Genomic DNA, 26,060 nt, shown 5'->3' on the forward strand with positions numbered 1-26,060 from the left:
TAAAACCACGTCAAGATGGCCTAGCGGTCTAAGGCGCCAGACTCAAGGGGCTTACCTTCCTTCGTTCACGATGTGAATCTGTATATTCTGGTCCTCGTTTGAGGGCGTGGGTTCGAATATCACTTCTGACACGAAATGTTTCATGAAAAAAACTGAAAGAGGTGTAATTTTAAAGCGTCCAAATTTCACACCACCTCGTCAGGATGGCCGAGCGGTCTAAGGCGCCAGACTCAAGGGGCTTAGCTTCCTTCGTTCACGATGTGAATCTGTGTATTCTGGTCCTCGTTTGAGGGCGTGGGTTCGAATTCCACTTCTGACACGATATGTTTTATGAAAATAACTGGATTAGATATCGTTTTAAAACGTCCAAATTGCACAAAACCACGTCGGGATGGCCGAGCGGTCTAAGGCGCCAGACTCGAAGGAGCTTCCTTCGTTCACGATGTGAATCTGTGTATTCTGCTCGTCGTTTGAGGGCGTGGGTTCGAATCCCACTTCTGACACGATATGTTTTATGAAAATAACTGGATTAGATGTCGTTTTAAAACGTCCAAATTGCACAAAACCACGTCGGGATGGCCGAGCGGTCTAAGGCGCCAGACTCAAGGGGCTTAGCTTCCTTCGTTCACGATGTGAATCTGTATATTCTGGAACTCGTTTGAGGGCGTGGGTTCGAATATCACTTCTGACACGAAATGTTTCATGAAAAAAACTGAAAGAGGTGTAATTTTAAAGCGTCCAAATTTCACACCACCTCGTCAGGATGACCGAGCGGTCTAAGGCGCCAGACTCAAGGGGCTTAGCTTCCTACGTTCACGATGTGAATCTGTGTATTCTGGTCCTCGTTTGAGGGCGTGGGTTCGAATTCCACTTCTGACACGATATGTTTTATGAAAATAACTGGATTAGATGTCGTTTTAAAACGTCCAAATTGCACAAAACCACGTCGGGATGGCCGAGCGGTCTAAGGCGCCAGACTCGAAGGAGCTTCCTTCGTTCACGATGTGAATCTGTGTATTCTGGTCCTCGTTTGAGGGCGTGGGTTCGAATTCCACTTCTGACACGATATGTTTTATGAAAATAACTGGATGAGATGTCATTTTAAAACGTCCAAATTCCGTAAAACCACGTCAAGATGGCCTAGCGGTCTAAGGCGCCAGACTCAAGGGGCTTAGCTTCCTTCGTTCACGATGTGAATCTGTATATTCTGGTCCTCGTTTGAGGGCGTGGGTTCGAATATCACTTCTGACACGAAATGTTTTCTGAAAATAACTGAAAGAGGTGTAATTTTAAAGCGTCCAAATTTCACACAACCACGTCACGATGGCCGAGCGGTCTAAGGCGCCAGACTCAAGGGGCTTAGCTTCCTTCGTTCACGATGTGAATCTGTGTATTCTGGTCCTGGTTTGAGGGCGTGATTTCGAATCCCACTTCTGACACGATATGTTTTAGGAAAATAACTGGATGAGATGTCATTTTAAAACGTCCAAATTCCATAAAACCGCGTCAGGATGGCCGAGCGGTCTAAGGCGCCAGAATCAAGGGGCTTAGCTTCCTTCGTTCACGTTGTGAATCTGTGTATTCTGGTCCTGGTTTGAGGGCGTGATTTCGAATCCCACTTCTGACACGATATGTTTTAGGAAAATAACTGGATGAGATGTCATTTTAAAACGTCCAAATTGCAAAAAACCACGTCGGGATGGCCGAGCGGTCTAAGGCGCCAGACTCAAGGGGCTTAGCTTCCTTCGTTCACGATGTGAATCTGTATATTCTGGTCCTCGTTTGAGGGCGTGGGTTCGAATATCACTTCTTTACACGAAATGTTGCATGAAAAAAACTGAAAGAGGTGTAATTTTAAAGCGTCCAAATTTCACACCACCACGTCAGGATGGCCGAGCGGTCTATGGCGCCAGACTCAAGGGGCTTAGCTTCCTTCGTTCACGATGTGAATCTGTGTATTCTGGTCTTCGTTTGAGGGCGTGAGTTCGAATCTCACTTCTGACACGATATGTTTTAGGAAAATAACTGGATGAGACGTCATTTTTAAACGTCCAAATTCCATAAAACCGCGTCAGGATGGCCGAGCGGTCTAAGGCGCCAGACTCAAGGGGCTTAGCTTCCTTCGTTCACGATGTGAATCTGTATATTCTGGAACTCGTTTGAGGGCGTGGGTTCGAATATCACTTCTGACACGAAATGTTTCATGAAAAAAACTGAAAGAGGTGTAATTTTAAAGCGTCCAAATTTCACACCACCTCGTCAGGATGGCCGAGCGGTCTAAGGCGCCAGACTCAAGGGGCTTAGCTTCCTTCGTTCACGATGTGAATCTGTGTATTCTGGTCCTCGTTTGAGGGCGTGGGTTCGAATTCCACTTCTGACACGATATGTTTTATGAAAATAACTGGATGAGATGTCATTTTAAAACGTCCAAATTCCGTAAAACCACGTCAAGATGGCCTAGCGGTCTAAGGCGCCAGACTCAAGGGGCTTAGCTTCCTTCGTTCACGTTGTGAATCTGTGTATTCTGGTCCTCGTTTGAGGGCGTGGGTTCGAATCCCACTTCTGACACGATATGTTTTATGAAAATAACTGGATTAGATGTCGTTTTAAAACGTCCAAATTGCACCAAACCACGTCGGGATGGCCGAGCGGTCTAAGGCGCCAGAGTCGAAGGAGCTTCCTTCGTTCACGATGTGAATCTGTGTATTCTGCTCGTCGTTTGAGGGCGTGGGTTCGAATCCCACTTCTGACACGATATGTTTTATGAAAATAACTGGATAAGATGTCGTTTTAAAACGTCCAAATTGCACAAAACCACGTCGGGATGGCCGAGCGGTCTAAGGCGCCAGACTCTAGGGGCTTAGCTTCCTTCGTTAACGATGTGAATCTGTATATTCTGGAACTCGTTTGAGGGCGTGGGTTCGAATATCACTTCTGACACGAAATGTTTCATGAAAAAAACTGAAAGAGGTGTAATTTTAAAGCGTCCAAATTTCACACCACCTCGTCAGGATGGCCGAGCGGTCTAAGGCGCCAGACTCAAGGGGCTTAGCTTCCTTCGTTCACGATGTGAATCTGTGTATTCTGGTCCTCCTTTGAGGGCGTGGGTTCGAATTCCACTTCTGACACGATATGTTTTATGAAAATAACTGGATGAGATGTCATTTTAAAACGTCCAAATTCCGTAAAACCACGTCAAGATGGCCTAGTGGTCTAAGGCGCCAGACTCAAGGGGCTTAGCTTCCTTCGTTCACGATGTGAATCTGTATATTCTGGTCCTCTATTGAGGGCGTGGGTTCGAATATCACTTCTGACACGAAATGTTTTATGAAAATAACTGAAAGAGGTGTAATTTTAAAGCGTCCAAATTTCACACAACCACGTCACGATGGCCGAGCGGTCTAAGGCGCCAGACTCAAGGGGCTTAGCTTCCTTCGTTCACGATGTGAATCTGTGTATTCTGGTCCTGGTTTGAGGGCGTTATTTCGAATCCCACTTCTAACACGATATGTTTTAGGAAAATAACTGGATGAGATGTCATTTTAAAACGTCCAAATTCCATAAAACCGCGTCAGGATGGCCGAGCGGTCTAAGGCGCCAGAATCAAGGGGCTTAGCTTCCTTCGTTCACGTTGTGAATCTGCGTATTCTGGTCCTCGTTTGAGGGCGTGGGTTCGAATCCCACTTTTGACACGATATGTTTTATGAAAATAACTGGATTAGATGTCGTTTTAAAACGTCCAAATTGCAAAAAACCACGTCGGGATGGCCGAGCGGTCTAAGGCGCCAGACTCGAAGGAGCTTCCTTATTTCACGATGTGAATCTGTGTATTCTGCTCGTCGTTTGAGGGCGTGGGTTCGAATCCCACTTCTGACACGATATGTTTTATGAAAATAACTGGATTAGATGTCGTTTTAAAACGTCCAAATTGCACAAAACCACGTCGGGATGGCCGAGCGGTCTAAGGCGCCAGACTGAAGGGGCTTAGCTTCCTTCGTTCACGATGTGAATCTGTATATTCTGGAACTCGTTTGAGGGCGTGGGTTCGAATATCACTTCTGACACGAAATGTTTCATGAAAAAAACTGAAAGAGGTGTAATTTTAAAGCGTCCAAATTTCACACCACCTCGTCAGGATGACCGAGCGGTCTAAGGCGCCAGACTCAAGGGGCTTAGCTTCCTTCGTTCACGATGTGAATCTGTGTATTCTGGTCCTCGTTTGAGGGCGTGGGTTCGAATTCCACTTCTGACACGATATGTTTTATGAAAATAACTGGATGAGATGTCATTTTAAAACGTCCAAATTCCGTAAAACCACGTCAAGATGGCCTAGCGGTCTAAGGCGCCAGACTCAAGGGGCTTAGCTTCCTTCGTTCACGATGTGAATCTGTATATTCTGGTCCTCGTTTGAGGGCGTGGGTTCGAATATCACTTCTGACACGAAATGTTTCATGAAAAAAACTGAAAGAGGTGTAATTTTAAAGCGTCCAAATTTCACACCACCTCGTCAGGATGGCCGAGCGGTCTAAGGCGCCAGACTCAAGGGGCTTAGCTTCCTTCGTTCACGATGTGAATCTGTGTATTCTGGTCCTCGTTTGAGGGCGTGGGTTCGAATTCCACTTCTGACACGATATGTTTTAGGAAAATAACTGGATGAGATGTCATTTTAAAACGTCCAAATTCCATAAAACCGCGTCAGGATGGCCGAGCGGTCTAAGGCGCCAGAATCAAGGGGCTTAGCTTCCTTCGTTCACGATGTGAATCTGTATATTCTGGTCCTCGTTTGAGGGCGTGGGTTCGAATATCACTTCTGACACGAAATGTTGCATGAAAAAAACTGAAAGAGGTGTAATTTTAAAGCGTCCAAATTTCACACCACCACGTCAGGATGGCCGAGCGGTCTATGGCGCCAGACTCAAGGGGCTTAGCTTCCTTCGTTCACGATGTGAATCTGTGTATTCTGGTCTTCGTTTGAGGGCGTGAGTTCGAATCTCACTTCTGACACGATATGTTTTAGGAAAATAACTGGATGAGACGTCATTTTTAAACGTCCAAATTCCATAAAACCGCGTCAGGATGGCCGAGCGGTCTAAGGCGCCAGACTCAAGGGGCTTAGCTTCCTTCGTTCACGTTGTGAATCTGTGTATTCTGGTCCTCGTTTGAGGGCGTGGGTTCGAATCCCAATTCTGACACGATATGTTTTATGAAAATAACTGGATTAGATGTCGTTTTAAAACGTCCAAATTGCACAAAACCACGTCGGGATGGCCGAGCGGTCTAAGGCGCCAGACTCAAGGGGCTTAGCTTCCTTCGTTCACGATGTGAATCTGTATATTCTGGAACTCGTTTGAGGGCGTGGGTTCGAATATCACTTCTGACACGAAATGTTTCATGAAAAAAACTGAAAGAGGTGTAATTTTAAAGCGTCCAAATTTCACACCACCTCGTCAGGATGGCCGAGCGGTCTAAGGCGCCAGACTCAAGGGGCTTAGCTTCCTTCGTTCACGATGTGAATCTGTGTATTCTGGTCCTCGTTTGAGGGCGTGGGTTCGAATTCCACTTCTGACACGATATGTTTTATGAAAATAACTGGATGAGATGTCATTTTAAAACGTCCAAATTCCGTAAAACCACGTCAAGATGGCCTAGCGGTCTAAGGCGCCAGACTCAAGGGGCTTAGCTTCCTTCGTTTACGTTGTGAATCTGTGTATTCTGGTCCTCGTTTGAGGGCGTGGGTTCGAATCCCACTTCTGACACGATATGTTTTATGAAAATAACTGGATTAGATGTCGTTTTAAAACGTCCAAATTGCACAAAACCACGTCGGGATGGCCGAGCGGTCTAAGGCGCCAGAGTCGAAGGAGCTTCCTTCGTTCACGATGTGAATCTGTGTATTCTGCTCGTCGTTTGAGGGCGTGGGTTCGAATCCCACTTCTGACACGATATGTTTTATGAAAATAACTGGATAAGATGTCGTTTTAAAACGTCCAAATTGCACAAAACCACGTCGGGATGGCCGAGCGGTCTAAGACGCCAGACTCAAGGGGCTTAGCTTCCTTCGTTAACGATGTGAATCTGTATATTCTGGAACTCGTTTGAGGGCGTGGGTTCGAATATCACTTCTGACACGAAATGTTTCATGAAAAAAACTGAAAGAGGTGTAATTTTAAAGCGTCCAAATTTCACACCACCTCGTCAGGATGGCCGAGCGGTCTAAGGCGCCAGACTCAAGGGGCTTAGCTTCCTTCGTTCACGATGTGAATCTGTGTATTCTGGTCCTCGTTTGAGGGCGTGGGTTCGAATTCCACTTCTGACACGATATGTTTTATGAAAATAACTGGATGAGATGTCATTTTAAAACGTCCAAATTCCGTAAAACCACGTCAAGATGGCCTAGCGGTCTAAGGCGCCAGACTCAAGGGGCTTAGCTTCCTTCGTTCACGATGTGAATCTGTATATTCTGGTCCTCGTTTGAGGGCGTGGGTTCGAATATCACTTCTGACACGAAATGTTTTATGAAAATAACTGAAAGAGGTGTAATTTTAAAGCGTCCAAATTTCACACAACCACGTCACGATGGCCGAGCGGTCTAAGGCGCCAGACTCAAGGGGCTTAGCTTCCTTCGTTCACGATGTGAATCTGTGTATTCTGGTCCTGGTTTGAGGGCGTTATTTCGAATCCCACTTCTGACACGATATGTTTTAGGAAAATAACTGGATGAGATGTCATTTTAAAACGTCCAAATTCCATAAAACCGCGTCAGGATGGCCGAGCGGTCTTAGGCGCCAGAATCAAGGGGCTTAGCTTCCTTCGTTCACGTTGTGAATCTGCGTATTCTGGTCCTCGTTTGAGGGCGTGGGTTCGAATCCCACTTTTGACACGATATGTTTTATGAAAATAACTGGATTAGATGTCGTTTTAAAACGTCCAAATTGCAAAAAACCACGTCGGGATGGCCGAGCGGTCTAAGGCGCCAGACTCAAGGGGCTTAGCTTCCTTCGTTCACGATGTGAATCTGTATATTCTGGTCCTCGTTTGAGGGCGTGGGTTCGAATATCACTTCTGACACGAAATGTTGCATGAAAAAAACTGAAAGAGGTGTAATTTTAAAGCGTCCAAATTTCACACCACCACGTCAGGATGGCCGAGCGGTCTATGGCGCCAGACTCAAGGGGCTTAGCTTCCTTCGTTCACGATGTGAATCTGTGTATTCTGGTCCTCGTTTGAGGGCGCGAGTTCGAATCTCACTTCTGACACGATATGTTTTAGGAAAATAACTGGATGAGGCGTCATTTTTAAACGTCCAAATTCCATAAAACCGCGTCAGGATGGCCGAGCGGTCTAAGGCGCCAGACTCAAGGGGCTTAGCTTCCTTCGTTCACGTTGTGAATCTGTGTATTTTGGTCCTCGTTTGAGGGCGTGGGTTCGAATCCCACTTCTGACACGATATGTTTTATGAAAATAACTGGATTAGATGTCGTTTTAAAACGTCCAAATTGCACAAAACCACGTCAGGATGGCCGAGCGGTCTAAGGCGCCAGACTCAAGGGGCTTAGCTTCCTTCGTTCACGATGTGAATCTGTGTATTCTGGTCCTGGTTTGAGGGCGTTATTTCGAATCCCACTTCTGACACGATATGTTTTATGAAAATAACTGGATTAGATGTCGTTTTAAAACGTCCAAATTGCACAAAACCACGTCGGGATGGCCGAGCGGTCTAAGGCGCCAGAGTCGAAGGAGCTTCCTTCGTTCACGATGTGAATCTGTGTATTCTGCTCGTCGTTTGAGGGCGTGGGTTCGAATCCCACTTCTGACACGATATGTTTTATGAAAATAACTGGATAAGATGTCGTTTTAAAACGTCCAAATTGCACAAAACCACGTCGGGATGGCCGAGCGGTCTAAGACGCCAGACTCAAGGGGCTTAGCTTCCTTCGTTAACGATGTGAATCTGTGTATTCTGCTCGTCGTTTGAGGGCGTGGGTTCGAATCCCACTTCTGACACGATATGTTTTATGAAAATAACTGGATAAGATGTCGTTTTAAAACGTCCAAATTGCACAAAACCACGTCGGGATGGCCGAGCGGTCTAAGACGCCAGACTCAAGGGGCTTAGCTTCCTTCGTTAACGATGTGAATCTGTATATTCTGGAACTCGTTTGAGGGCGTGGGTTCGAATATCACTTCTGACACGAAATGTTTCATGAAAAAAACTGAAAGAGGTGTAATTTTAAAGCGTCCAAATTTCACACCACCTCGTCAGGATGGCCGAGCGGTCTAAGGCGCCAGACTCAAGGGGCTTAGCTTCCTTCGTTCACGATGTGAATCTGTGTATTCTGTCCTCGTTTGAGGGCGTGGGTTCGAATTCCACTTCTGACACGATATGTTTTATGAAAATAACTGGATGAGATGTCATTTTAAAACGTCCAAATTCCGTAAAACCACGTCAAGATGGCCTAGCGGTCTAAGGCGCCAGACTCAAGGGGCTTAGCTTCCTTCGTTCACGATGTGAATCTGTATATTCTGGTCCTCGTTTGAGGGCGTGGGTTCGAATATCACTTCTGACACGAAATGTTTTATGAAAATAACTGAAAGAGGTGTAATTTTAAAGCGTCCAAATTTCACACAACCACGTCACGATGGCCGAGCGGTCTAAGGCGCCAGACTCAAGGGGCTTAGCTTCCTTCGTTCACGATGTGAATCTGTGTATTCTGGTCCTGGTTTGAGGGCGTTATTTCGAATCCCACTTCTGACACGATATGTTTTAGGAAAATAACTGGATTAGATGTCGTTTTAAAACGTCCAAATTGCACAAAACCACGTCGGGATGGCCGAGCGGTCTAAGGCGCCAGATTCAAGGGGCTTAGCTTCCTTCGTTCACGATGTGAATCTGTATATTCTGGTCCTCGTTTGAGGGCGTGGGTTCGAATATCACTTCTGACACGAAATGTTGCATGAAAAAAACTGAAAGAGGTGTAATTTTAAAGCGTCCAAATTTCACACCACCACGTCAGGATGGCCGAGCGGTCTATGGCGCCAGACTCAAGGGGCTTAGCTTCCTTCGTTCACGATGTGAATCTGTGTATTCTGGTCCTCGTTTGAGGGCGCGAGTTCGAATCTCACTTCTGACACGATATGTTTTAGGAAAATAACTGGATTAGATGTCGTTTTAAAACGTCCAAATTGCACAAAACCACGTCGGGATGGCCGAGCGGTCTAAAGCGCCAGAGTCGAAGGAGCTTCCTTCGTTCACGATGTGAATCTGTGTATTCTGCTCGTCGTTTGAGGGCGTGGGTTCGACTCCCACTTCTGACACGATATGTTTTATGAAAATAACTTGATTAGATGTCATTTTTAAACGTCCAAATTCCATAAAACCGCGTCAGGATGGCCGAGCGGTCTAAGGCGCAAGACTCAAGGGGCTTAGCTTCCTTCGTTCACGTTGTGAATCTGTGTATTCTGGTCCTCGTTTGAGGGCGTGGGTTCGAATCCCACTTCTGACACGATATGTTTTATGAAAATAACTGGATTAGATGTCGTTTTAAAACGTCCAAATTGCACAAAACCACGTCGGGATGGCCGAGCGGTCTAAAGCGCCAGAGTCGAAGGAGCTTCCTTCGTTCACGATGTGAATCTGTGTATTCTGCTCGTCGTTTGAGGGCGTGGGTTCGACTCCCACTTCTGACACGATATGTTTTATGAAAATAACTTGATTAGATGTCGTTTTAAAACGTCCAAATTGCACAAAACCACGTCAGGATGGCCGAGCGGTCTAAGGCGCCAGACTCAAGGGGCTTAGCTTCCTTCGTTCACGATGTGAATCTGTATATTCTGGAACTCGTTTGAGGGCGTGGGTTCGAATATCACTTCTGACACGAAATGTTTCATGAAAAAAACTGAAAGAGGTGTAATTTTAAAGCGTCCAAATTTCACACCACCTCGTCAGGATGGCCGAGCGGTCTAAGGCGCCAGACTCAAGGGGCTTAGCTTCCTTCGTTCACGATGTGAATCTGTGTATTCTGGTCCTCGTTTGAGGGCGTGGGTTCGAATCCCACTTCTGCCACGATATGTTTTATGAAAATAACTGGATGAGATGTCATTTTAAAACGTCCAAATTCCGTAAAACCGCGTCAGGATGGCCGAGCGGTCTAAGGCGCCAGACTCAAGGGGCTTAGCTTCCTTCGTTCACGTTGTGAATCTGTGTATTCTGGTCCTCGTTTGAGGGCGTGGGTTCGAATCCCAATTCTGACACGATATGTTTTATGAAAATAACTGGATTAGATGTCGTTTTAAAACGTCCAAATTGCACAAAACCACGTCGGGATGGCCGAGCGGTCTAAGGCGCCAGACTCAAGGGGCTTAGCTTCCTTCGTTCACGATGTGAATCTGTGTCTTATGTTCCTCGTTTGAGGGCGTGGGTTCGAATCCCACTTCTGACACGATATGTTTTATGAAAATAACTGGATTAGATGTCGTTTTAAAACGTCCAAATTGCACAAAACCACGTCGGGATAGCCGAGCGGTCTAAGGCGCCAGACTCGAAGGAGCTTCCTTTCTTCACGATGTGAATCTGTGTATTCTGCTCCTCGTTTGAGGGCGTGGGTTCGAATATCACTTCTGACACGAAATGTTTTATGAAAATAACTGAAAGAGGTGTAATTTTAAAGCGTCCAAATTTCATCACCACGTCACGATGGCCGAGTGGTCTAAGGCGCCAGACTCAAGGGGCTTAGCTTCCTTCGTTCACGATGTGAATCTGTGTATTCTGGTCCTGGTTTGAGGGCGTGATTTCGAATTCCACTTCTGACACGATATGTTTTAGGAAAATAACTGGATGAGATGTCATTTTAAAACGTCCAAATTCCATAAAACCGCGTCAGGATGGCCGAGCGGTCTAAGGCGCCAGAATCAAGGGCTTAGCTTCCTTCTTTCACGTTGTGAATCTGTGTATTCTGTTCCTCGTTTGAGGGCGTGGGTTCGAATCCCACTTCTGACACGATATGTTTTATGAAAATAACTGGATTAGATGTCGTTTTAAAACGTCCAAATTGCACAAAACCACGTCGGGATAGCCGAGCGGTCTAAGGCGCCAGACTCGAAGGAGCTTCCTTCCTTCACGATGTGAATCTGTGTATTCTGCTCCTCGTTTGAGGGCGTGGGTTCGAATATCACTCCTGACACGAAATGTTTTAAGAAAATAACTGAAAGAGGTGTAATTTTAAAGCGTCCAAATTTCACACCACCATGTCACGATGGCCGAGCGGTCTAAGGCGCCAGACTCAAGGGGCTTAGCTTCCTTCGTTCACGATGTGAATCTGTGTATTCTGGTTCTTGTTTGAGGGCGCGAGTTCGAATCTCACTTCTGACACGATATGTTTTAGGAAAATAACTGGATGAGGCGTCATTTTTAAACGTCCAAATTCCATAAAACCGCGTCAGGATGGCCGAGCGGTCTAAGGCGCCAGACTCAAGGGGCTTAGCTTCCTTCGTTCACGTTGTGAATCTGTGTATTCTGGTCCTCGTTTGAGGGCGTGGGTCCGAATCCCACTTCTGACACGATATGTTTTATGAAAATAACTGGATTAGATGTCGTTTTAAAACGTCCAAATTGCACAAAACCACGTCGGGATGGCCGAGCGGTCTAAAGCGCCAGAGTCGAAGGAGCTTCCTTCGTTCACGATGTGAATCTGTGTATTCTGCTCGTCGTTTGAGGGCGTGGGTTCGACTCCCACTTCTGACACGATATGTTTTATGAAAATAACTTGATTAGATGTCGTTTTAAAACGTCCAAATTGCACAAAACCACGTCAGGATGGCCGAGCGGTCTAAGGCGCCAGACTCAAGGGGCTTTGCTTCCTTCGTTCACGATGTGAATCTGTATATTCTGGAACTCGTTTGAGGGCGTGGGTTCGAATATCACTTCTGACACGAAATGTTTCATGAAAAAAACTGAAAGAGGTGTAATTTTAAAGCGTCCAAATTTCACACCACCATGTCACGATGGCCGAGCGGTCTAAGGCGCCAGACTCAAGGGGCTTAGCTTCCTTCGTTCACGATGTGAATCTGTGTATTCTGGTTCTTGTTTGAGGGCGCGAGTTCGAATCTCACTTCTGACACGATATGTTTTAGGAAAATAACTGGATGAGGCGTCATTTTTAAACGTCCAAATTCCATAAAACCGCGTCAGGATGGCCGAGCGGTCTAAGGCGCCAGACTCAAGGGGCTTAGCTTCCTTCGTTCACGTTGTGAATCTGTGTATTCTGGTCCTCGTTTGAGGGCGTGGGTCCGAATCCCACTTCTGACACGATATGTTTTATGAAAATAACTGGATTAGATGTCGTTTTAAAACGTCCAAATTGCACAAAACCACGTCGGGATGGCCGAGCGGTCTAAAGCGCCAGAGTCGAAGGAGCTTCCTTCGTTCACGATGTGAATCTGTGTATTCTGCTCGTCGTTTGAGGGCGTGGGTTCGACTCCCACTTCTGACACGATATGTTTTATGAAAATAACTTGATTAGATGTCGTTTTAAAACGTCCAAATTGCACAAAACCACGTCAGGATGGCCGAGCGGTCTAAGGCGCCAGACTCAAGGGGCTTTGCTTCCTTCGTTCACGATGTGAATCTGTATATTCTGGAACTCGTTTGAGGGCGTGGGTTCGAATATCACTTCTGACACGAAATGTTTCATGAAAAAAACTGAAAGAGGTGTAATTTTAAAGCGTCCAAATTTCACACCACCTCGTCAGGATGGCCGAGCGGTCTAAGGCGCCAGACTCAAGGGGCTTAGCTTCCTTCGTTCACGATGTGAATCTGTGTATTCTGGTCCTCGTTTGAGGGCGTGGGTTCGAATCCCACTTCTGCCACGATATGTTTTATGAAAATAACTGGATGAGATGTCATTTTAAAACGTCCAAATTCCATAAAACCACGTCAAGATGGCCTAGCGGTCTAAGGCGCCAGACTCAAGGGGCTTAGCTTCCTTCGTTCACGATATGAATCTGTATATTCTGGTCCTCGTTTGAGGGCGTGGGTTCGAATATCACTTCTGACACGAAATGTTTTATGAAAATAACTGAAAGAGGTGTAATTTTAAAGCGTCCAAATTTCACACCACCTCGTCAGGATGGCCGAGCGGTCTAAGGCGCCAGACTCAATGGGCTTAGCTTCCTTAGTTCACGATGTGAATCTGTGTATTCTGGTCCTCGTTTGAGGGCGTGGGTTCGAATATCACTTCTGACACGAAATGTTGCATGAAAAAAACTGAAAGAGGTGTAATTTTAAAGCGTCCAAATTTCACACCACCAAGTCAGGATGGCCGAGCGGTCTAAGGCGCCAGACTCGAAGGAGCTTCCTTTCTTCACGATGTGAATCTGTGTATTCTGCTCCTCGTTTGAGGGCGTGGGTTCGAATATCACTTCTGACAAGAAATGTTTTATGAAAATAACTGAAAGAGGTGTAATTTTAAAGCGTCCAAATTTCACACCACCACGTCACGATGGCCGAGCGGTCTAAGGCGCCAGACTCAAGGGGCTTAGCTTCCTTCGTTCACGATGTGAATCTGTGTATTCTGGTTCTGGTTTGAGGGCGTGATTTCGAATCCCACTTCTGACACGATATGTTTTAGGAAAATAACTGGATGAGATGTCATTTTAAAACGTCCAATTTCCATAAAACCGCGTCAGGATGGCCGAGCGGTCTAAGGCGCCAGAAACAAGGGCTTAGCTTCCTTCTTTCACGTTGTGAATCTGTGTATTCTGGTCCTCGTTTGAGGGCGTGGGTTCGAATCCCACTTCTGACACGATATGTTTTATGAAAATAACTGGATTAGATGTCGTTTTAAAACGTCCAAATTGCACAAAACCACGTCGGGATAGCCGAGCGGTCTAAGGCGCCAGACTCGAAGGAGCTTCCTTCCTTCACGATGTGAATCTGTGTATTCTGCTCCTCGTTTGAGGGCGTGGGTTCGAATATCACTTCTGACAAGAAATGTTTTATGAAAATAACTGAAAGAGGTGTAATTTTAAAGCGTCCAAATTTCACACCACCATGTCACGATGGCCGAGCGGTCTAAGGCGCCAGACTCAAGGGGCTTAGCTTCCTTCGTTCACGATGTGAATCTGTGTATTCTGGTTCTTGTTTGAGGGCGCGAGTTCGAATCTCACTTCTGACACGATATGTTTTAGGAAAATAACTGGATGAGGCGTCATTTTTAAACGTCCAAATTCCATAAAACCGCGTCAGGATGGCCGAGCGGTCTAAGGCGCCAGACTCAAGGGGCTTAGCTTCCTTCGTTCACGTTGTGAATCTGTGTATTCTGGTCCTCGTTTGAGGGCGTGGGTCCGAATCCCACTTCTGACACGATATGTTTTATGAAAATAACTGGATTAGATGTCGTTTTAAAACGTCCAAATTGCACAAAACCACGTCGGGATGGCCGAGCGGTCTAAAGCGCCAGAGTCGAAGGAGCTTCCTTCGTTCACGATGTGAATCTGTGTATTCTGCTCGTCGTTTGAGGGCGTGGGTTCGACTCCCACTTCTGACACGATATGTTTTATGAAAATAACTTGATTAGATGTCGTTTTAAAACGTCCAAATTGCACAAAACCACGTCAGGATGGCCGAGCGGTCTAAGGCGCCAGACTCAAGGGGCTTTGCTTCCTTCGTTCACGATGTGAATCTGTATATTCTGGAACTCGTTTGAGGGCGTGGGTTCGAATATCACTTCTGACACGAAATGTTTCATGAAAAAAACTGAAAGAGGTGTAATTTTAAAGCGTCCAAATTTCACACCACCATGTCACGATGGCCGAGCGGTCTAAGGCGCCAGACTCAAGGGGCTTAGCTTCCTTCGTTCACGATGTGAATCTGTGTATTCTGGTTCTTGTTTGAGGGCGCGAGTTCGAATCTCACTTCTGACACGATATGTTTTAGGAAAATAACTGGATGAGGCGTCATTTTTAAACGTCCAAATTCCATAAAACCGCGTCAGGATGGCCGAGCGGTCTAAGGCGCCAGACTCAAGGGGCTTAGCTTCCTTCGTTCACGTTGTGAATCTGTGTATTCTGGTCCTCGTTTGAGGGCGTGGGTCCGAATCCCACTTCTGACACGATATGTTTTATGAAAATAACTGGATTAGATGTCGTTTTAAAACGTCCAAATTGCACAAAACCACGTCGGGATGGCCGAGCGGTCTAAAGCGCCAGAGTCGAAGGAGCTTCCTTCGTTCACGATGTGAATCTGTGTATTCTGCTCGTCGTTTGAGGGCGTGGGTTCGACTCCCACTTCTGACACGATATGTTTTATGAAAATAACTTGATTAGATGTCGTTTTAAAACGTCCAAATTGCACAAAACCACGTCAGGATGGCCGAGCGGTCTAAGGCGCCAGACTCAAGGGGCTTTGCTTCCTTCGTTCACGATGTGAATCTGTATATTCTGGAACTCGTTTGAGGGCGTGGGTTCGAATATCACTTCTGACACGAAATGTTTCATGAAAAAAACTGAAAGAGGTGTAATTTTAAAGCGTCCAAATTTCACACCACCTCGTCAGGATGGCCGAGCGGTCTAAGGCGCCAGACTCAAGGGGCTTAGCTTCCTTCGTTCACGATGTGAATCTGTGTATTCTGGTCCTCGTTTGAGGGCGTGGGTTCGAATCCCACTTCTGCCACGATATGTTTTATGAAAATAACTGGATGAGATGTCATTTTAAAACGTCCAAATTCCATAAAACCACGTCAAGATGGCCTAGCGGTCTAAGGCGCCAGACTCAAGGGGCTTAGCTTCCTTCGTTCACGATATGAATCTGTATATTCTGGTCCTCGTTTGAGGGCGTGGGTTCGAATATCACTTCTGACACGAAATGTTTTATGAAAATAACTGAAAGAGGTGTAATTTTAAAGCGTCCAAATTTCACACCACCTCGTCAGGATGGCCGAGCGGTCTAAGGCGCCAGACTCAATGGGCTTAGCTTCCTTAGTTCACGATGTGAATCTGTGTATTCTGGTCCTCGTTTGAGGGCGTGGGTTCGAATATCACTTCTGACACGAAATGTTGCATGAAAAAAACTGAAAGAGGTGTAATTTTAAAGCGTCCAAATTTCACACCACCACGTCAGGATGGCCGAGCGGTCTAAGGCGCCAGACTCGAAGGAGCTTCCTTTCTTCACGATGTGAATCTGTGTATTCTGCTCCTCGTTTGAGGGCGTGGGTTCGAATATCACTTCTGACAAGAAATGTTTTATGAAAATAACTGAAAGAGGTGTAATTTTAAAGCGTCCAAATTTCACACCACCACGTCACGATGGCCGAGCGGTCTAAGGCGCCAGACTCAAGGGGCTTAGCTTCCTTCGTTCACGATGTGAATCTGTGTATTCTGGTTCTGGTTTGAGGGCGTGATTTCGAATCCCACTTCTGACACGATATGTTTTAGGAAAATAACTGGATGAGATGTCATTTTAAAACGTCCAATTTCCATAAAACCGCGTCAGGATGGCCGAGCGGTCTAAGGCGCCAGAAACAAGGGCTTAGCTTCCTTCTTTCACGTTGTGAATCTGTGTATTCTGGTCCTCGTTTGAGGGCGTGGGTTCGAATCCCACTTCTGACACGATATGTTTTATGAAAATAACTGGATTAGATGTCGTTTTAAAACGTCCAAATTGCACAAAACCACGTCGGGATAGCCGAGCGGTCTAAGGCGCCAGACTCGAAGGAGCTTCCTTCCTTCACGATGTGAATCTGTGTATTCTGCTCCTCGTTTGAGGGCGTGGGTTCGAATATCACTTCTGACAAGAAATGTTTTATGAAAATAACTGAAAGAGGTGTAATTTTAAAGCGTCCAAATTTCACACCACCATGTCACGATGGCCGAGCGGTCTAAGGCGCCAGACTCAAGGGGCTTAGCTTCCTTCGTTCACGATGTGAATCTGTGTATTCTGGTTCTTGTTTGAGGGCGCGAGTTCGAATCTCACTTCTGACACGATATGTTTTAGGAAAATAACTGGATGAGGCGTCATTTTTAAACGTCCAAATTCCATAAAACCGCGTCAGGATGGCCGAGCGGTCTAAGGCGCCAGACTCAAGGGGCTTAGCTTCCTTCGTTCACGTTGTGAATCTGTGTATTCTGGTCCTCGTTTGAGGGCGTGGGTCCGAATCCCACTTCTGACACGATATGTTTTATGAAAATAACTGGATTAGATGTCGTTTTAAAACGTCCAAATTGCACAAAACCACGTCGGGATGGCCGAGCGGTCTAAAGCGCCAGAGTCGAAGGAGCTTCCTTCGTTCACGATGTGAATCTGTGTATTCTGCTCGTCGTTTGAGGGCGTGGGTTCGACTCCCACTTCTGACACGATATGTTTTATGAAAATAACTTGATTAGATGTCGTTTTAAAACGTCCAAATTGCACAAAACCACGTCAGGATGGCCGAGCGGTCTAAGGCGCCAGACTCAAGGGGCTTTGCTTCCTTCGTTCACGATGTGAATCTGTATATTCTGGAACTCGTTTGAGGGCGTGGGTTCGAATATCACTTCTGACACGAAATGTTTCATGAAAAAAACTGAAAGAGGTGTAATTTTAAAGCGTCCAAATTTCACACCACCTCGTCAGGATGGCCGAGCGGTCTAAGGCGCCAGACTCAAGGGGCTTAGCTTCCTTCGTTCACGATGTGAATCTGTGTATTCTGGTCCTCGTTTGAGGGCGTGGGTTCGAATCCCACTTCTGCCACGATATGTTTTATGAAAATAACTGGATGAGATGTCATTTTAAAACGTCCAAATTCCATAAAACCACGTCAAGATGGCCTAGCGGTCTAAGGCGCCAGACTCAAGGGGCTTAGCTTCCTTCGTTCACGATATGAATCTGTATATTCTGGTCCTCGTTTGAGGGCGTGGGTTCGAATATCACTTCTGACACGAAATGTTTTATGAAAATAACTGAAAGAGGTGTAATTTTAAAGCGTCCAAATTTCACACCACCTCGTCAGGATGGCCGAGCGGTCTAAGGCGCCAGACTCAATGGGCTTAGCTTCCTTAGTTCACGATGTGAATCTGTGTATTCTGGTCCTCGTTTGAGGGCGTGGGTTCGAATATCACTTCTGACACGAAATGTTGCATGAAAAAAACTGAAAGAGGTGTAATTTTAAAGCGTCCAAATTTCACACCACCACGTCAGGATGGCCGAGCGGTCTAAGGCGCCAGACTCGAAGGAGCTTCCTTTCTTCACGATGTGAATCTGTGTATTCTGCTCCTCGTTTGAGGGCGTGGGTTCGAATATCACTTCTGACAAGAAATGTTTTATGAAAATAACTGAAAGAGGTGTAATTTTAAAGCGTCCAAATTTCACACCACCACGTCACGATGGCCGAGCGGTCTAAGGCGCCAGACTCAAGGGGCTTAGCTTCCTTCGTTCACGATGTGAATCTGTGTATTCTGGTCCTGGTTTGAGGGCGTGATTTCGAATCCCACTTCTGACACGATATGTTTTAGGAAAATAACTGGATGAGATGTCATTTTAAAACGTCCAATTTCCATAAAACCGCGTCAGGATGGCCGAGCGGTCTAAGGCGCCAGAAACAAGGGCTTAGCTTCCTTCTTTCACGTTGTGAATCTGTGTATTCTGGTCCTCGTTTGAGGGCGTGGGTTCGAATCCCACTTCTGACACGATATGTTTTATGAAAATAACTGGATTAGATGTCGTTTTAAAACGTCCAAATTGCACAAAACCACGTCGGGATAGCCGAGCGGTCTAAGGCGCCAGACTCGAAGGAGCTTCCTTCCTTCACGATGTGAATCTGTGTATTCTGCTCCTCGTTTGAGGGCGTGGGTTCGAATATCACTTCTGACAAGAAATGTTTTATGAAAATAACTGAAAGAGGTGTAATTTTAAAGCGTCCAAATTTCACACCACCATGTCACGATGGCCGAGCGGTCTAAGGCGCCAGACTCAAGGGGCTTAGCTTCCTTCGTTCACGATGTGAATCTGTGTATTCTGGTCCTGGTTTGAGGGCGTGATTTCGAATCCCACTTCTGACACGATATGTTTTAGGAAAATAACTGGATGAGATGTCATTTTAAAACGTCCAAATTCCATAAAACCGCGTCAGGATGGCCGAGCGGTCTAAGGCGCTAGAATCAAGGGGCTTAGCTTCCTTCGTTCACGTTGTGAATCTGCGTATTCTGGTCCTCGTTTGAGGGCGTGGGTTCGAATCCCACTTTTGACACGATATGTTTTATGAAAATAACTGGATTAGATGTCGTTTTAAAACGTCCAAATTGCAAAAAACCACGTCGGGATGGCCGAGCGGTCTAAGGCGCCAGACTCAAGGGGCTTAGCTTCCTTCGTTCACGATATGAATCTGTATATTCTGGTCCTCGTTTGAGGGCGTGGGTTCGAATATCACTTCTGACACGAAATGATTTATGAAAATAACTGAAAGAGGTGTAATTTTAAAGCGTCCAAATTTCACACCACCACGTCAGGATGGCCGAGCGGTCTAAGGCGCCAGACTCAAGGGGCTTAGCTTCCTTCGTTCACGATGTGAATCTGTGTATTCTGGTCCTCGTTTGAGGGCGTGAGTTCGAATCCCACTTCTGACACGATATGTTTTAGGAAAATAACTGGATGAGATGTCATTTTAAAACGTCCAAATTCCATAAAACCGCGTCAGGATGGCCGAGCGGTCTAAGGCGCCAGAATCAAGGGGCATAGCTTGCTTCTTTCACGTTGTGAATCTGTGTATTCTGGTCCTCGTATGGGGGTTGGGTTCGAATCCCACTTCTGACACGATATGTTTTATGAAAATAACTGGATTAGATGTCGTTTTAAAACGTCCAAATTGCACAAAACCACGTCGGGATAGCCGAGCGGTCTAAGGCGCCAGACTCGAAGGAGCTTCCTTCCTTCACGATGTTAATCTGTGTATTCTGCTCCTCGTTTGAGGGCGTGGGTTCGAATATCACTTCTGACACGAAATGTTTTATGAAAATAACTGAAAGAGGTGTAATTTTAAAGCGTCCAAATTTCTCACCACCATGTCACGATGGCCGAGCGGTCTAAGGCGCCAGACTCAAGGGGCTTAGCTTCCTTCGTTCACGATGTGAATCTGTGTATTCTGGTCCTGGTTTGAGGGCGTGATTTCGAATCCCACTTCTGACACGATATGTTTTAGGAAAATAACTGGATGAGATGTCATTTTAAAACGTCCAAATTCCATAAAACCGCGTCAGGATGGCCGAGCGGTCTAAGGCGCCAGAATCAAGGGGCTTAGCTTCCTTCGTTCACGTTGTGAATCTGCGTATTCTGGTCCTCGTTTGAGGGCGTGGGTTCGAATCCCACTTTTGACACGATATGTTTTATGAAAATAACTGGATTAGATGTCGTTTTAAAACGTCCAAATTGCAAAAAACCACGTCGGGATGGCCGAGCGGTCTAAGGCGCCAGACTCAAGGGGCTTAGCTTCCTTCGTTCACGATGTGAATCTGTATATTCTGGTCCTCGTTTGAGGGCGTGGGTTCGAATATCACTTCTGACACGAAATGTTGCATGAAAAAAACTGAAAGAGGTGTAATTTTAAAGCGTCCAAATTTCACACCACCACGTCAGGATGGCCGAGCGGTCTATGGCGCCAGACTCAAGGGGCTTAGCTTCCTTCGTTCACGATGTGAATCTGTGTATTCTGGTCCTCGTTTGAGGGCGTGAGTTCGAATCTCACTTCTGACACGATATGTTTTAGGAAAATAACTGGATGAGACGTCATTTTTAAACGTCCAAATTCCATAAAACCGCGTCAGGATGGCCGAGCGGTCTAAGGCGCCAGACTCAAGGGGCTTAGCTTCCTTCGTTCACGATATGAATCTGTATATTCTGGTCCTCGTTTGAGGGCGTGGGTTCGAATATCACTTTAGACACGAAATGTTTTATGAAAATAACTGAAAGAGGTGTAATTTTAAAGCGTCCAAATTTCACACCACCACGTCAGGATGGCCGAGCGGTCTAAGGCGCCAGACTCGAAGGAGCTTCCTTCCTTCACGATGTGAATCTGTGTATTCTGCTCCTCGTTTGAGGGCGTGGGTTCGAATCCCACTTCTGACACGATATGTTTTATGAAAATAACTGGATTAGATGTCGTTTTAAAACGTCCAAATTGCACAAAACCACGTCGGGATGGCCGAGCGGTCTAAGGCGCTAGACTCAAGGGGCTTAGCTTCCTTCGTTCACGATGTGAATCTGTATATTCTGGTCCTCGTTTGAGGGCGTGGGTTCGAATATCACTTCTGACACGAAATGTTGCATGAAAAAAACTGAAAGAGGTGTAATTTTAAAGCGTCCAAATTTCACACCACCACGTCAGGATGGCCGAGCGGTCTATGGCGCCAGACTCAAGGGGCTTAGCTTCCTTCGTTCACGATGTGAATCTGTGTATTCTGGTCCTCGTTTGAGGGCGTGAGTTCGAATCTCACTTCTGACACGATATGTTTTAGGAAAATAACTGGATGAGACGTCATTTTTAAACGTCCAAATTCCATAAAACCGCGTCAGGATGGCCGAGCGGTCTAAGGCGCCAGACTCAAGGGGCTTAGCTTCCTTCGTTCACGATATGAATCTGTATATTCTGGTCCTTGTTTGAGGGCGTGGGTTCGAATATCACTTCTGACACGAAATGTTTTATGAAAATAACTGAAAGAGGTGTAATTTTAAAGCGTCCAAATTTCACACCACCACGTCAGGATGGCCGAGCGGTCTAAGGCGCCAGACTCAAGGGGCTTAGCTTCCTTCGTTCACGATGTGAATCTGTGTATTCTGGTCCTCGTTTGAGGGCGTGAGTTCGAATCCCACTTCTGACACGATATGTTTTAGGAAAATAACTGGATGAGATGTCATTTTAAAACGTCCAAATTCCATAAAACCGCGTCAGGATGGCCGAGCGGTCTAAGGCGCCAGAATCAAGGGGCTTAGCTTGCTTCTTTCACGTTGTGAATCTGTGTATTCTGGTCCTCGTTTGAGGGCGTGGGTTCGAATCCCACTTCTGACACGATATGTTTTATGAAAATAACTGGATTAGATGTCGTTTTAAAACGTCCAAATTGCACAAAACCACGTCGGGATAGCCGGGCGGTCTAAGGCGCCAGATTCGAAGGAGCTTCCTTCCTTCACGATGTGAATCTGTGTATTCTGCTCCTCGTTTGAGGGTGTGGGCTCGAATCCCACTTCTGACACGATATGTTTTATGAAAATAACTGGATGAGATGTCATTTTAAAACGTCCAAATTCCATAAAACCACGTCAAGATGGCCTAGCGGTCTAAGGCGCCAGACTCAAGGGGCTTAGCTTCCTTCGTTCACGATATGAATCTGTATATTCTGGTCCTCGTTTGAGGGCGTGGGTTCGAATATCACTTCTGACACGAAATGTTTTATGAAAATAACTGAAAGAGGTGTAATTTTAAAGCGTCCAAATTTCACACCACCACATCAGGATGGCCGAGCGGTCTAAGGCGCCAGACTCAAGGGGCTTAGCTTCCTTCGTTCACGATGTGAATCTGTGTATTCTGGTCCTTGTTTGAGGGCGTGAGTTCGAATCCTACTTCTGACACGATATGTTTTAGGAAAATAACTGGATGAGATGTCATTTTAAAACGTCCAAATTCCATAAAACCGCGTCAGGATGGCCGAGCGGTCTAAGGCGCCAGAATCAAGGGGCTTAGCTTGCTTCTTTCACGTTGTAAATCTGTGTATTCTGGTCCCCGTTTGAGGGCGTGGGTTCGAATCCCACTTCTGACACGATATGTTTTATGAAAATAACTGGATTAGATGTCGTTTTAAAACGTCCAAATTGCACAAAACCACGTCGGGATAGCCGAGCGGTCTAAGGCGCCAGACTCGAAGGAGCTTCCTTCCTTCACGATGTGAATCTGTGTATTCTGCTCCTCGTTTGAGGGCGTGGGTTCGAATCCCACTTCTGACACGATATGTTTTATGAAAATAACTGGATTAGATGTCGTTTTAAAACGTCCAAATTGCACAAAACCACGTCGGGATGGCCGAGCGGTCTAAGGCGCCAGACTCAAGGGGCTTAGCTTCCTTCGTTCACGATGTGAATCTGTATATTCTGGAACTTGTTTGAGGGCGTGGGTTCGAATATCACTTCTGACACGAAATGTTTCATGAAAAAAACTGAAAGAGGTGTAATTTTAAAGCGTCCAAATTTCACACCACCTCGTCAGGATGGCCGAGCGGTCTAAGGCGCCAGACTCAAGGGGCTTAGCTTCCTTCGTTCACGATGTGAATCTGTGTATTCTGGTCCTCGTTTGAGGGCGTGGGTTCGAATCCCACTTCTGACACGATATGTTTTATGAAAATAACTGGATGAGATGTCATTTTAAAACGTCCAAATTCCATAAAACCACGTCAAGATGGCCTAGCGGTCTAAGGCGCCAGACTCAAGGGGCTTAGCTTCCTTCGTTCACGATGTGAATCTGTATATTCTGGTCCTCGTTTGAGGGCGTGGGTTCGAATCCCACTTCTGACACGATATGTTTTATGAAAATAACTGGATTAGATGTCGTTTTAAAACGTCCAAATTGCACAAAACCACGTCGGGATGGCCGAGCGGTCTAAGGCGCCAGACTCGAAGGAGCTTCCGTCGTTCACGATGTGAATCTGTGTATTCTTCTCGTCGTTTGAGGGCGTGGGTTCGAATCCCACTTCTGACACGATATGTTTTATGAAAATAGCTGGATTGGATGTCGTTTTAAAACGTCCAAATTGCACAAAACCACATCGGGATGGCCGAGCGGTCTAAGGCGCCAGACTCAAGGGGCTTAGCTTCCTTCGTTCACGATGTGAATCTGTATATTCTGGAACTCGTTTGAGGGCGTGGGTTCGAATATCACTTCTGACACGAAATGTTTCATGAAAAAAACTGAAAGAGGTGTAATTTTAAAGCGTCCGAATTTCACACCACCACGTCAGGATGGCCGAGCGGTCTAAGGCGCCAGACTCAAGGGGCTTAGCTTACTTCGTTCACGATGTGAATCTGTGTATTCTGGTCCTCGTTTGAGGGCGTGGGTTCGAGTCCCACTTCTGAGAAGATATGTTTTATGAAAATAACTGGATGAGATGTCATTTAAATCGTCCAAATTACACACCACAGAGAATAGGAGGGCATTATAGGGAATGGACCCCCTCTGCGACCGCCTTTCCGCCCCCCCCCCCATTTCTATTTCAGGGAAACCCCCTCCTCCCCCTCCCTCATTGTCGTACTTGAGGGAAACGGAACATTTTCCGCGTCCCCCATTTCATCCCCTATGATGCTATAGGGAAAATATATTTCAGAGGTGAAAATCTTTGTCGGTTTATAGGGAAACGGGGCGTACACTTTTTCATCCCCCATTTCAAGTCGAGAGGACGCTCGTTAAGCTTAGATTTGTTCTTTTCGGATCTTACTTAAAAGGGTATGTTGTAGTAGGAAAAAAAGATGACCAAGGCCCTAATATAAGTTTTAAAAAAATTTCAGACATGTAAAAATTTTATCACCGCAAAACAATAACTAACGGTATAAGAAAACTGATAATAGTATGAAAATAGTACTAATACAACTGAAATAATATTTAAATGTTTCAAATGTCTACTACTGATACAATAAACATAATATAAACAACACGTAACATAAAAAAGACATTTAATAAGACTTTTTTCTAAATTAATGCAATCCTTTAAAATATAAATTTGACCGACTAATATACAAAATATATTGTAACTGTTAAATTCGTTATCAATTTCGTGATCTTTCAGTTTTTCTTCAAATTCTTTTATGATTTTTAAAGGGGAAATGTAATTTGTAAGATAATTGTAAACGCGATCAAATCTTTCGTGTTCTACAATCATGTATAAATGAGAGGGGAGTATTATAGGTTCGAAAAGAGTATCGTAAATACTTGAAAGATATACATTTATAATTTCAAGCATTGTTCTGAATACGACCTTATGAGATCTTAGTTTATGTAAATGAGTGTTAATGGTTTCAGAGATTCTATTTAATTCGTAAGCTTCAAAGGAGTTAAGAGTTATTTCGGACAATTTCTTATCGTCAATTTCGGAATAGAATTTCAAACTATCTTTAGACGCGAGAGCCGTTACTTTTCTATTACCGTTGTTAAAAAGCAGCGCGTCGAATTAACAGGGTTCGTTGCCCGACGTCCAACCGGCAAGAGGACCAAGCTTTAAGAGCAGATTGTGAAACTCGTCGTCGGTTAAAACGAAGGTTTCAAAAGTGTTTTTGTTGCTAATACAGAGTTCTAGATGTACATCCTCAAATCCAAATGATAAATACAATTTATCGCTTAAATGAAAACGGGTATTGATTTTCATAATCGGAGAAATTTTGCTTTTGAAGCCGGAATTCTGGTCGTAGAAAGAGACTTAGAAAAATGAAGAGAGTTTCTTTAAATATTAAGAGAGAGAGTAAATTGTTAAAATAAGTATTTACTGTTAGAGTCTCCGTGTTCCATTTTTTCATCGGTGTTCGTCGAGAAAGTGTTGGTAATATGGGAAAGTAAGGGTTGTATTTATACTCAGAAATTAACATTGGTACTATTAGGGTATTGTTGTATTAACAAATTCCAAAATTCTCAGAATTACAAAAAAAAACCAATTACGATTTGTTAACATGTTGACAGGTGAAGGACAACTAATAATAGTCCGTAACTAATTGGGTAATACGGGAAGGTGAGGGTCGTATTTATTCTCAGAAAATAGCGTAGGTTCTATTAGGGTATTGTTGTAAAGATAAAAACCGTGGATAATCTTTTGTCTCATTTTTGGATCTTAAATTTATCTTAATGTCAAAGTTCTGAAACCATAAATTAACAAATTCCAAAATTCCTAGAACTAAGATAAAACACAAAGAAATAAGTAATGAATTTGTCTTTGACAACCGTATAATCTTATTATCAGAAGATGTTTCCATGTTAATAGGCGAATGACAACTAAGACCTTAACAATCTATTAATCCCTTTTTAATGGAAAAATTAGTCACGGTTTAAGAAATATCTTTACCGATTGCA

The 26,060-nt window shown here is 45.1% G+C and overlaps 11 non-coding genes across 11 annotated transcripts; all 11 read left to right on the forward strand.

Annotated features, from left to right (window-relative positions):
- The first annotated feature begins 385 nt into the window (after positions 1–385).
- On the forward strand, positions 386–503 carry TRNAS-CGA (transfer RNA serine (anticodon CGA)). Its single transcript has 2 exons — positions 386–423; positions 468–503. It is a non-coding gene; the product is annotated as a tRNA-Ser (tRNA).
- A 442-nt stretch (positions 504–945) lies between these two features.
- Positions 946–1,063, forward strand: TRNAS-CGA (transfer RNA serine (anticodon CGA)). The gene is made up of 2 exons: positions 946–983; positions 1,018–1,063. It is a non-coding gene; the product is annotated as a tRNA-Ser (tRNA).
- Positions 1,064–2,446: 1,383 nt separating this feature from the next.
- TRNAL-CAA (transfer RNA leucine (anticodon CAA)) lies at positions 2,447–2,568 on the forward strand. The gene is made up of 2 exons: positions 2,447–2,484; positions 2,523–2,568. It is a non-coding gene; the product is annotated as a tRNA-Leu (tRNA).
- A 1,190-nt stretch (positions 2,569–3,758) lies between these two features.
- On the forward strand, positions 3,759–3,876 carry TRNAS-CGA (transfer RNA serine (anticodon CGA)). Its single transcript has 2 exons — positions 3,759–3,796; positions 3,841–3,876. It is a non-coding gene; the product is annotated as a tRNA-Ser (tRNA).
- Positions 3,877–5,634: 1,758 nt separating this feature from the next.
- Positions 5,635–5,756, forward strand: TRNAL-CAA (transfer RNA leucine (anticodon CAA)). The gene is made up of 2 exons: positions 5,635–5,672; positions 5,711–5,756. It is a non-coding gene; the product is annotated as a tRNA-Leu (tRNA).
- A 1,566-nt stretch (positions 5,757–7,322) lies between these two features.
- TRNAL-CAA (transfer RNA leucine (anticodon CAA)) lies at positions 7,323–7,444 on the forward strand. The gene is made up of 2 exons: positions 7,323–7,360; positions 7,399–7,444. It is a non-coding gene; the product is annotated as a tRNA-Leu (tRNA).
- Positions 7,445–20,970: 13,526 nt separating this feature from the next.
- Positions 20,971–21,088, forward strand: TRNAS-CGA (transfer RNA serine (anticodon CGA)). The gene is made up of 2 exons: positions 20,971–21,008; positions 21,043–21,088. It is a non-coding gene; the product is annotated as a tRNA-Ser (tRNA).
- A 1,754-nt stretch (positions 21,089–22,842) lies between these two features.
- Positions 22,843–22,960, forward strand: TRNAS-CGA (transfer RNA serine (anticodon CGA)). The gene is made up of 2 exons: positions 22,843–22,880; positions 22,915–22,960. It is a non-coding gene; the product is annotated as a tRNA-Ser (tRNA).
- A 254-nt stretch (positions 22,961–23,214) lies between these two features.
- Positions 23,215–23,336, forward strand: TRNAL-CAA (transfer RNA leucine (anticodon CAA)). The gene is made up of 2 exons: positions 23,215–23,252; positions 23,291–23,336. It is a non-coding gene; the product is annotated as a tRNA-Leu (tRNA).
- A 66-nt stretch (positions 23,337–23,402) lies between these two features.
- Positions 23,403–23,524, forward strand: TRNAL-CAA (transfer RNA leucine (anticodon CAA)). Its single transcript has 2 exons — positions 23,403–23,440; positions 23,479–23,524. It is a non-coding gene; the product is annotated as a tRNA-Leu (tRNA).
- Positions 23,525–23,590: 66 nt separating this feature from the next.
- TRNAS-CGA (transfer RNA serine (anticodon CGA)) lies at positions 23,591–23,708 on the forward strand. The gene is made up of 2 exons: positions 23,591–23,628; positions 23,673–23,708. It is a non-coding gene; the product is annotated as a tRNA-Ser (tRNA).
- Positions 23,709–26,060: the final 2,352 nt, after the last annotated feature.

Source organism: Phalangium opilio, unplaced genomic scaffold (assembly GCF_054372755.1).
Source record: "Phalangium opilio isolate 3A_F unplaced genomic scaffold, DU_Popi_V2 ptg000810l_1, whole genome shotgun sequence".
In the NCBI taxonomy this organism is placed as follows: Eukaryota; Metazoa; Arthropoda; class Arachnida; order Opiliones; family Phalangiidae; genus Phalangium; species Phalangium opilio.